The following is a 12,435-nucleotide window of genomic DNA, read 5'->3' as shown; positions in this document are numbered from 1 at the left end:
AATTACATAACCCACACTACCATCAACAACAGTTCTGTCAGCCCAAAATGCTCTTCCATGCCACTTATAGTCAGACCCCTGGCCCCCAAACCCCTGACAACAACTGGTCTCTTTTTTTCAGAGTTTTACTTTTTCCAGAATGCCATCTAAATGAAATTGTACAGAATTTAGCATTTTTGCTTTGACATGCATTTGAGATACATCCATGTTTTTTTGGGTATCAGTACTTCATTCCTTTCAACTGATGAGTATTATCCCTTATATGGATGAACTGCAGTTTACCTATTTATACACCAAAAGACATTTGGATTGTTTGAAGTTTTTGGAGATTACAAATATAGTCACTATAAGCATTCATGTATTTGAGTTGGAATTTATCAGACAGATCCAGCTTCCAGAATCTAGGATTAGTGCTAAACAAATTCACAGGATGATGATTCACAGAATGAATCATTCCAGCACCTGATCTCGACCTTCCTTGGACACTGGATCCTCCAGGTCTCCTAGGGAGACTTATTTAACTTCTTGTGCAAAACTTCTTAAAATTCACACTAGAGAAATCTTGATATCTTTTGTTTTCCCAGAAATAAATTTTCTACACACTAATTAATCAAGAAATACACAGTCGTACCTCGGTATCTGAGGAGGATTGGTTCCAGGACCTCTTTTGGATATTAAAATTCACAGATGCTTAAGTCTCTGATATAAAATGAGATAGTATTTGCATATAACCTATGCACATCCTCCCATATACTTTAAATCATCTCTAGGTTACTTATAATACCTAATACAATGTAAATACTATGTAAATAATTATTATAATATATTGTTTAGGAAATAATGACAAGGAAAAAAAGTCTCTGCATGTTCAGTATAGATGCAATGGTTTTCTCTGAATATTTTCGATCCTTGGTTGGTTGAATCCATGGATGCAGAGTCCGTGGATACAGAGGACTGACTGTATAAGTCCTACAACCTGTATTTATCGCTTTGACTACAGTTTAAAGGAAACATTTCTTACTTGTTGAGGATTCCAACACCTTGAACTAGTCTTTCTTTCTTTTCACATCTGGTATATTGTGGAGTATGCTCTTGACATTTAAATGGAGACATTTAGTTATTTATTTGGTTTAGTATATTTTAAGTTTCCCAGTAGAATGAAAATCTTACTGTTTCTGAAAATCACAGAAATCATGGCTGAAAGAGAGAGAAATGTCTAGAAAGAGTGCTCATGCATGACCTGAGAGCTTTGAAGTCATGTAATACATTTAGCCTTTTAATAGGTGATCCCAACTTTAAGGAATGGCAGTATGAGAAAATCGTAGTTAATAAGCCATGCATATCAGGTTCTGGATAGTCAGATCCAGAATCATTTCTTTCAGAAAGCATTCTCCAACGGTTTCTATTTGGAAAACAACTCTTTCATCCTTGTAGTGCATTTAAAATGTCCCCCTTCCAGCAGCATAGCTATCGCATCAAGCAAGATAAAGCATAGTTTTATTTTTTATGATAGTTTTATTTTATTGAAGGGTAATGACTACTCATCCTCCATGTATTTGGGGAGTGGGAGCTATGAGGGACTGTGGAAAAAAGTGAGGCCTGTTGATTTTTTCATGAGATCATTTTCCCTTGACATGCAATTTGATGCTTAACAATTTTCTGAAAGTCAAAAGGAGTACTACGTTCCCTAATTTTCACAGAGCTATAAATAGCCCCTCACAAAGCATAATTGTATAAAAGAGATTACACTTCTTTATGAAAGAATTTCCACTGGAAAGATAAAAGGAGGTCAAAACTCTTATGTGAGACATGTATTTTCAAGTATTCATAAAAATAGAAATCATCAGCAGTGGGAAAATTCTTCATGATAGACAGTCACATACAAGATACTGGAGCCAAAGCCATTTTTACAGGCGCCAACTGTAGTTTGAATGGAATCCAGCCAAGAAGCGACTGCTAGGCATTTAATTCAAGTGCCAATAAAAAGGAGGAGCATGCGCGCGCGCGCACACACACACACACACACACACACACACACACACACGCTCTCCAGCTTGTGGAGGTATTTGCCAGAAACATTTTCAGGCTTCTGCCATCTGGGTCCTACAACCAACAGTCAGGTCCTGTGGTGACTCCAGCTGCTGACTCCTGCTCCTAGAGGTAGGATAATGTGGAAAAGATGAAAAGGGGAAAAATCAGAAGAGCAAGTGCAGCAGTTGGAAGGATCTACTAGACAGCATTTAGATAACATCAAGATCCCAATTAGCTTGTAATGATTCCAATGCCATGAAAACTTTAAGAAGTCCACTTGCAAGTGATTAGACATGCATTGGTATTGTTTTTGTTATTTATAAATCACCAGAGACACATAGGACAATTTACAAAACATTACAAAAGACCAGGACGCTGTCTCATTGAGTTTATGGGCATGAAAAAACAAAAAAAAAAAAGGTGGACAGGCCGGGCGCAGTGGCTCACGCCTGTAATCCCAGCATTTTGGGAGGCTGAGGCGGGCGGATCACGAGATCGAGGAGATCGAGACCATCCTGGCTAACACAGTGGAACCTCGTCTCCACAAAAATACAAAAAATTAACCAAGCGTGGTGGTGGGCGCCTGTAGTCCCAGCTTCTCGGGAGGCTGAGGCAGGACAATCGCGTGAAACCAGGAGGCAGAGCTTGCAGTGAGCTGAGATCGCCTCACTGCACTCCAGCCTGAGCTACAGAGGGATACTCTGTCTCAAAATAAAATAAAATAAAATAAAATAAAATAAAATAAAATAAAATAATAACAATATATAAATTAAAAGTTTTAAAAGGTGGACAACATATGAATTACCTAAGAAATCACTGGTAGTCATGACACTGAGGCAACTTATCTTGTGTCCTTCCCATGTGCCAGGCACTGAGTGAAGACTTTACATAAGCTCTCAATTTTAACCCTTACAACACCCCATAAAGAAGGTGTTCTCAATAGACTCATTTTACAAACAAGTAAGCTGATTTTCGAGGAGTTAAGTGGCTTGCTCAATATCTTACAGCTTGTATGAGGTAGTGGCAGGATCTGAAACCAGGTTGTGTCTTATTTCAGAATGAATGCTCTGAACTTCTGCCATACTGCCTCTCCATGGGAGTGTGCTGAGTTATTCCTCCACGAACTAAAAAAAGTTTCAGTGGGCCCTGGGACTCAAGCCTGTAATTCCAGCACTTTGGGACTCCAGGGCAGGAGGATCACTTGATCTCAGGAGTTCCAGACCAGCCTGGGCAATATAGCGAGACCCTGTCTCTATAAAAAATACAAAAAAATTGGCCAGGTGTGGTGGTGCACCTCTAAGTCAGCTACTCACGAGGCTGAGATGGGAGGATTGCCCAGGAGGTTGAGGCTGCTGAGAGCTATGATTGCTCCACTGCTCTCCAGCCTGGGCTACAGAGCCTATTCTGAATTTATAATAAGGGGATGCTAGACCAGCAAAGCATAGACAGTAGACAGTAGTTCTGGCATTTTCCATGCAAATGAGTCTCTTCAAGCCACCCGGTTCCACATGAGGTTACTGTATTCTATAGCCCTGTATAGGGCACAGAAGTCAGATACCTCCTCTCAATAATAATGATTACATTGCCCCAGCATCCTTTATCTATAGGGTCACTGCATTGGGTCCTTAGACAACTTAGTTCTTGCACAGAGAGTAAAACATCACTGTTCACTTCATTTTTCATTCTTATAAGGATGAGTGTTAGGGCTGGAATTAAAGCTGAAAGTTGAGATTACTTCCTGGCAGCAAATGTTGTTCTATCTTTGCTTCAAGTGTCTGTGCCTCTCTGTTGGTTACCTCCTGCCACACTCTCAGTTATCACACACAACAAAAGGGTGGGGCGGGGGGGGGGTTTGCAGAGGGAGAAAAAAAATTAGGTACGGTCAGGTTCTTGTTCACCTCATCATTTGGTTCATTTCCTCCATGCTCAGAACTCCCTTTGTCATCAAGCAGAAAGAGAACCTGGGGGAGGAAGGGAAAGATGACTGGGCCTGAAGTCGTTTATAACCACAGGCAACTAGATCATTTTATACCAAAATGATGCTTTCTCAAAATCTCATCATTCATAGCAGAAGTATTTCTTATGGAGTAACATTCCTGTGCTTGTGAAAACATTGTGTGCAGTTGAACTCGCTTAATCTGTGAACATTTTGCCTCTTCCAAGAGTTGGGAAAAGGGTATTATGTCATTATAGTGTTAAAACGCATCAGTGACTTGATCATTTGAAATGCTTTAATAAAAATGAATCCTGTTAGCTGATTCTGATTATCTAGCACCAGACTTTACAGGCTTTTAAGACATTTTCCAGTTGTCAGATTTGTTTCTTTCTGTGAGACATTTAAATATTTAGATTCCATTCTTTCTGGGTATTCTAAATATAGGAAACAGATGTCTTAATAGCAGAAATATTAACAAGATGACTCTGTGGACTGTCTTCTCTAATGGCCTTTTGAAAATCATATTACTGGATTATGTATCAAACATCTTTGCTTGAAGTGAAGTAGTGGGTAGAGAACCAAGATTCAGTCCTGTTAAGAGGAGGTATTTGTTTTTTAAAAAAAATACATTATTATGGCTGGTATGGTTTAGCTGTGTCCCCACCTAAATCTTATCTTGAATTGTAGTTCTCATAATCCCCATGTGTCATGGAAGGGACCCAGTGGGAGGAAAGTGAATCATGGGGGTGGTTATCCCCATGCTGTTCTTGTGATAGTGAGTGAGTTCTTACAAGATCTGATGGTTTTATAAGGGGATTTCCCCTCTTTGCTCAGCACTTCTTCCTGCTGCCATGTGAAGAAGGATGTATTTTCTTCCCCTCCCACCATGATTGTAAGTTTCCTGAGGCCTCCCAAGCCCAGCAGAACTGTGAGTCAATTAAACCTCTTTTCTTTATGTAAATTACCCAGTCTTGGGTCTGTCTGTATTAGCAGTGTGAGAATGGACTAATATAATGGCCAATTAGAAAGAGCAAAATATGGCTCACTGAGCTCATCCAAAAACTTCCCCAATAGTAGTAGCTTTCAATACAGGCTATTTTGTGTGACAGTGAAGTATGCATTTACATGTGTGCTTCTCATATATTTCTTGAACTCTTCAGCAAAACTCATTTCCATACATGAACAGGTATATTATACATTCCTATATGGGTGCATGTACATACACACGCACGTGTGCACACACACACACTGATTTTTATGGTAAAGTAATAGGAATACTGCAGGCAGAAATAATTTTTATATACCAAGCAATTATACTTTTCATTGCAAGTGTTTTCTTCTTACCCTAGGACTTTTCTCCCGTTTTAGCTAGACCAGGAAGAATCCACTTTTCAGGCGAGGGGTTCTTACCACAGCAAAGTAGATAAAAGTGTCTGATGCACCAGAAAGAAGACTCAAAGCACAAGTTGGAAGACGCTCCCCCACAATTCTATACCCAATCCCAAGTGCATATACAAATTCATGGGATAGAGGAGTACAGAGAAAATAAATGAGAGTATTGGACTTGGAGGGACTGAATAGAGAGGAGAGTATCAGTATATAGAACATACCCCCTCCACACCCTCCTAATTGGCACTCCCCTCAAGCCAGGTGGCTCCAAGAGCTTGTGATCAGTGCAGTCACACAGGGTCCTGTGCTTAGAAAGGCCCACATTTAAGATTTAATACTCTGGGCCTATTATCTTAAAATTCTCTTTATCTTTAATTTTGTGTTTTGGCAGTGAAGTCTGATAGTACAATGGAGCCTAGACTCTGCATGGTCCCACTTCCTGTCACTCCCAACTTTCCAGGGATGGTTCTTGGACACACTCTGGTGCCCTGGCTTCTCCCAACCACCTTCTAATTTCCCAGAAGCCTCTACTACTCTCTATGGCCCACCCCAAGGACCTGGTTGTGAACGTGGGGAGGGTCTGAGCGTGTGTGTGCCTCAGGGGGTCGCCAGGTGGGGCATGGTGGTGGCTGTACCAACTTGAAGCTGGCATCACCACGTGTGTTTCACAGGCACTTTGAATGGGCAAGCCTCTTGAAACCACCTTTGCAAAGATTATGACAGTAAGAGAAATCTAGCATGGCTGACTCAGTCTTTCTTCTAGTTTCCCAGGGTGACTGTCCTTGCTTATTCCTGGGCGTCAGCCAAGCTAACCATGGGAGGAATGTAGTTTATAGTTTAAGCTTAAAGCAAAGATAATAATAGTCCCTCCCTAAAACTGCCCAACTCTTTATTTGGGTGTTGAAACTGCCTTTGTAAAACTAATGAAAGGCCATGAGACTAGAATTAGGTAAGTGGCCCGAATTCTGCTAAAATGTGTGGCATAGTTTCTGTAATCCCTTACTACTCAGGTGTCATATGGCTAGAAGTCACAAGATTTGTGACTTCCCCAATTGTTCCTATAGATAACATCACTATTGTAGAACCTAAGATTAGTCTTTTGAGATGTTTTTAGACTGACCCCACCCAGACTTGTGACTCATGACTCAACTGGTCCTATGGCCCCCCAGAGGCAGATTCAGCACACAAGGACCAGTGTCCACACCCTAATGATTGCACTCCCCAACCAATTAGCAGCAGCCATTCCCAAGTCCCCTGCCACAAAACTATCCTTGAAAACCTTAACCTCCAAGCTTTCTAGGAGACTGAGTTGAGTAATAACTCCATCTCTCATATGGCTGGTCTCACATAAATTAAACTCTTTCTTTACTGCAATACCACAGTCTCAGTAAACTGGTTTTGTCTGTGCAGTGAGCAGGAAGAACCCATTGGGCAATTATACTCTCACGGGCAATTATACTCTCGCCTAGTTCCCATCCTGGTACCTAACCCATCTTGACATGGAGGTTGCAACCCCTCAATTGTTCTGTTCACCATGGGTTGGAGTAGCAAACCCTTTGGAAGGAGAGATTGACTTCCCCATCTCTATTGCTGCAAAATGAATTACCACAATTCCATGCCTGAACACAACACATATTAGTTATCTCACAGTTTTTGTGGGTCAGGAGTCTGGACACAGCTTAAATGTGTTCTCTGTACAAGGTCTCACCAGGCTGCAATCAAGGCATTGGCAAAGGTGTGCTCTGATTTGAAGGTTTGCCTAGGGGAAGATCTATTTCAAAGATTCCTCTAATGGTTGGGAGAATTCACCTCCTTGTGATTGGAGGACTGAGTCTTCACAGTTCTTTCTGGCTGTTGGCTGGGGACTGCTCTCCGCAAATAAATGCAGTTCCCTGCCGTGTGACCTTCCTCATGGGCAGTTTCCAACATGGCTATCTCCTTGCTTAAGGCTAGAAGAATAATTTCCTCCTTTGATTTAATTACCTTTACCATATTCTACTAGTCAGAAACAAGTCTTGAGACATGGAGCCAAACATTTCCATGGCTTCCAGGAAGGCAACCTCCTGCCTGCCTGCTTTTAACAGTTCTGAGAAGGATAAACAAGGAGTGATTGTAAAGCACTAGGCCAATTCTGCAGTCATGTGTGTCTCAATAACTTACTCGTTTGTGCCACCAGAATGACTTTGGGTAAATTACCTCCTCTGGTGTACTAGTTTATTCCGTTTTTATAACTTAAAAAAAAGAAATGTCTTCCTTCCTCTTTCTTTTGCCCAGTCCCACACAATTCTCTAAGAGGATGCTGAGCATATGATCTTCTCTGAGTCTGGGTCTACAGCTTCTCTTCTCTATGGCCATTATTTAGCCTGCAAATAGGAAGAAAGGCTCCACCTTCCCCACTGATCACCAAGTGGGACTGGGAGCCAGCTGTCATTAGAGAGAGTTCATCCAGCATTTGGTGGATGCAGGTTTGGAATAGGATCAGAATTCTACTGTCAGGCCAGGTAAGATTATAGCATTATGGAGATGTAATACAAAATGCCCAGAAAATGGAGAAAGTTTCTACATAGTAAAGATGGGAGTCAGCTGCAACATGGAAGAATGGGATGGGGACACATAAGGAACAAAAAATTCATCTTAAAAGTCTCAAATTTTGCATCACAATCTAATCTTGGGCCCTGTGAAGACTAGACTGAATCCCAGGAGTGTCTACGTTCTTAGGAGGTGGAACAGCTCCACATCCTGAATTGAAATGACTTTTATAAAGGCAAATCCTGTTGTATAAAAGCCACTCAACCCAATTACTGCACTACAATAATAACAATGTTTTTTAAATTGCAGAATGTATGCTGATTAATTCCATAGAGGATTCTGAAACTCCTTTAAACCAGAGAAGTACTGTTTATACAAAAATCAGAATATCACTTACTTTTCCAGAGCACCTTCTATTTCTGCTATTAAAGTGACTCGTCCAAGATTCACTCCATAATTGGTAACTTGTAGACAGTGACTTGGGATATTTTATAGAAAATTTATTTTAAAATACATGCTGTAGCTGTAATTTACCTCCTTCCACGGAAAAGAGTGGTAAGCAAACTCTGAACTAATGCCCAGTGGAAAAGGATGCTAGGCATTAGGAAGGCGATACTGTGGCATAAAATGTGTTTAGACAGATTTTTCTGTCTGGTGTTACCCACAGAAAAACCAGCACAGCGACACTAACATAGAACCCTCTGTGTATTAGTTGGTACTCACACTGCTATAAATAAATATCTGAGACTGGGTAATTTATAAAGAAAAGAGGTTTAATTCGCTCACAGTTCTGGAGGCTGTACAGGAAACGTAGCTCCTTCTGCTTCTGGGGAGGCCTCAGGAAGCTTCCAATCATGGTGGAAGGCAAAAGGGGAGTGAGACACTTCACATGGCCAGAGTAGGAGGAAGAGAGAGAAGGGGGAGGTGCCACACACTTTTAAATGTCCAGATCTCATGAGAACTCTATCACCATACAGTACCAAGGGGGGATGGTACTAAACCATTCATGAGAACTGCACTCCCATGATCCAGTCACCTCCCATCAGACCTGCTCCAACACGAGAGATTACAATTTGATGTGAGATTTGGTGGGGACACAGATCCAAACCATATCATTCCACTCCTGGCTCCTCCAAATCTCATGTCCCTCTCACATTGCAAAATAAAATAATCTCTTCCCAATAGTTCCCCAAAGTCTAAACTCATTTCAGCATACTCAAAAGTCCCAAGTCCCAAGTCTCATCTGAGACAAGGCTAATCATCCCTTCCACCTATGAGCCTGTAAAATAAAAAACAAGTTAGTTACTTTCTAGATACAATGGGGGTACACGCGTTGGGTAAACACTCCTATTCTAAAAGGGAGACATCAGTCAAAAGAAAGGAGCTACAGGTCCCATGCCAGTTTGAAACCCAGCAGAGCAGCCATTAAATCTTAAAGTTCCAAAATAATCTTCTTCAACTCCATGTCTCATGTACAGGGCACACTGGGGCAAGGGGTAAATTCCCAAAGCCTTGAGAATTCTATACCTTATACCATGCATATTTGGGGCCAAATCTTTACTCAGCAGCTCTCTGGTGAACTTTTCTTCTACCACAGATTAGACCTTATTCCTTATTTTCACTAATTTGATAATTATTTAAGTACTCCCTCTGGGCAAAACACTATGCTAATGTAACAGAAAAAGCAATAAATGATAAACACAGACCAGCTGCACCATCTTGCAACTTACATTCTAGACAACACAGCTTTTTGCTTAGAAGTCATCTTTCTTTCAAGTCTTATGTGATAAAATGTTTAAAAGAAGTTGTCTGCTCATATTTCAGTCATAAACACACAGTTTTTCATTCAAGAATTTGTGTAATGATTTTTCCTATGGTCAATTACTGAATCTGAACACTTACTGATCTTGTTTTGTCCCTTATCAGTCCTCCACTCTCTCTTTGGGGAGCTGAGTCAAGCATGATATTCTTTTTATTTGTGTTTTCATTACATTTTATCCTCTTAATATATACCTCTTTGATTGCTATCAACTATAAAAGTGTTCTTGGCTAAATACAATAGAAGTATTTCTGAAACATTGCACGCAAATTGGATTTTGTAGATTAAATCACATTTATACTTAGACTGTAATTTCAGAAGTATAGTACAAAAGAATGTACATTGCTTCAAGAAATGGTCAAATAATTTCTGATGCCTACTTGCAATTATTAAATGGATATGTCTGCATCTTTTCACTTTGTATAGAACATACAGGGTAGGATCAGTAAGGCAGACTTCGAAAAAAAACTCCACTGTCCAATGAAGGTAGTATTTTACTTCAATATCGAACACATTTTTCTGGAAACCCTACCTGCATTTCAAACTTAGGATGCTGAATTAGAGTTAGTCCTTTCTTTGACGGTGGTTGATTCAATTATTTCACTCTGAAGAAACAGGCTTGCAGCATGTTCTCTACCATCTAAATTTTGCCGTCAGGTTATTCTGACAATATTGGATTATCATCTAAAATATTTAATCCATTTCTGTCCTTCTCTGACACCTCACAAGTGTTTCAACTTTCTCTCTTCAACACAGGTCAATATAGTTCCAAATGTAAATCCTGCTGAAAAATTCAAATAGGAGAGGGATGTAGCTGTAGAATGGAACTAGCTTTTGTTGAGTATCTTCTGTGTGTCAAATCCAAAACCAGGTACTCCATATGCATACATTAGTTCTCATTTCATCATACACCAATGCTAGGAAGAATATTAGTGTATTCATTTTACAGTTGAGGAAACTGTACTGTGGTTTTGAGACATTAAGTAATTTGTCCAAGGGCACATTATTAATATGTGTAGTGTGGTCCAGGTGAGAGAATAGGGTTGTGGGAATCAATCAAACACTAGATTTGAAAACCTGCATGACACCGGGAAAAATACTTAAAGTCCCTAAGCCTCAGCCTTTTTTCTACAAAATAGGGCTTCTTCCAGTTTCATTGGGAAGATAAAAATAATGTATGCACAATGTCTAGCAAATGATAGGTACTCAATAAATTACAGCAATGGTTTTATACAAAACCCACCAAGTCCAAATTCACATCCAGCGTTCCTCCCAGTACCTCACCCATTTATTTTTACTTTTATTATTATTATTTTTTTTGAGACGGAGTCTTGCTTTGTCTCCCAGGCTGGAGTGTAGTGGTGTGATCTCGGCTCACTGCAAGCTCCGCCTCCCGGGTTCACGCCATTCTCCTTTCTCAGCCTCCCCAGTAGCTGGAATTACAGGCGCCCGCCACCACACCCGGCTACTTTTTTGTATTTTTAGTAGAGATGGGATTTCACCGTGTTAGCCAGGATGGTCTCAATCTCCTGACCTCGTGATCCGCCTGCCTCGGCCTCCCAAAGTGCTGGGATTACAGGCGTGAGCCGCACGTGCCTGGCCACCTCACCCATTTAAAATGACGATTTAGCTGTGGAAGCCAAGAACCCTCACAATAATCCCTCACACAATGTTATTCTTGGGAAAGTTTTGAAAACTAGGGCATCTTCTTGATTTCCCTAACATCAGTCAGCAAAAAATGTCAGCAAGAAAGCAGCCTGTACAAGCTGAATTCTAGTCCTGGCTCTAACATGAGCTGCATGACCTTGGGTGAGTCATCTTATTCTCTGAGTGTCAGTTTCTTTTTGCCCTAAAGTGGCAAAATCAGATGAGATGACCTCTAAGGTGCCCTCTGGCTCTGTGATTCTCATTTGACCGGGACCTCAGGGACATATTCTGAGTTTTCTTTGTGTGACTCCTTTCTTTAATAAGTCTGTCAGGCAGAAACTAAACCTAGAGAAGTGAACGATCAGTTGATCATTTAAAAGTCCATTTCCTCATTCTCTGTTCCAGTTTATCAGGGATCTTGTCATTGAACCACACAACATGTAGGCTAGAGCCAGAAAAAGTACCTACAATAGAACTTCTTTCAGCCAAGATGGGTTGAAAAGTACCAAAGAAGTTGATGATGAGAGATAACTGCTGGTCAGCATGTATCGTCGACCATGTAACTCTCCTTGTCAAATTAAAAATTGAAAAGGCCCTTTGAACAACAAGAACAGCTTTTCTGTAGCTTCGGTATCTGCCATCAGGAAACAAAATTAACCATCTGAGGGCCATTCAATAAGGAATCGCCCTCTGTTGCATTTTGTCAGGTTGCAATGGATAGGATATTTCAGCATCAGTCAGTGTCTAAAAACCACATGGCCCAGTGCTCTCTTCAAAGGGATAGTACAGTGGCTATGTACTATACCTGAAAGTTAAATGTAAAATTTATTAAAATTTCTTGGCTCCTGATTCTTTTGGTTTATGTGTTTTCAATCTATATCTTTTAAAAGTATGATTCAAAACTCTACTCAATAAATATCAACCAAGTGTCTGCTGTTTTCCAGTGTCTAAGACAGGTATTAAAAGGAGGGAGCAAAGAAAATGGCATTTCAAATAAATAAAACATGGTATCTGCCTTAAAGAAGCTAAGAGTTTAAAATTGCCTTAGCAATTTTAGTAGTTTTGAGCCCTAAGAGTTGAAAAT

The sequence above is a fragment of the Rhinopithecus bieti genome, unplaced genomic scaffold (assembly GCF_001698545.2).
Source record: "Rhinopithecus bieti isolate Rb0 unplaced genomic scaffold, ASM169854v2 scaffold_5882, whole genome shotgun sequence".
NCBI lineage: Eukaryota > Metazoa > Chordata > Mammalia > Primates > Cercopithecidae > Rhinopithecus > Rhinopithecus bieti.
The sequence above is the reverse complement of the archived record's forward strand: the minus strand, read 5'-3'. Positions refer to the sequence as shown.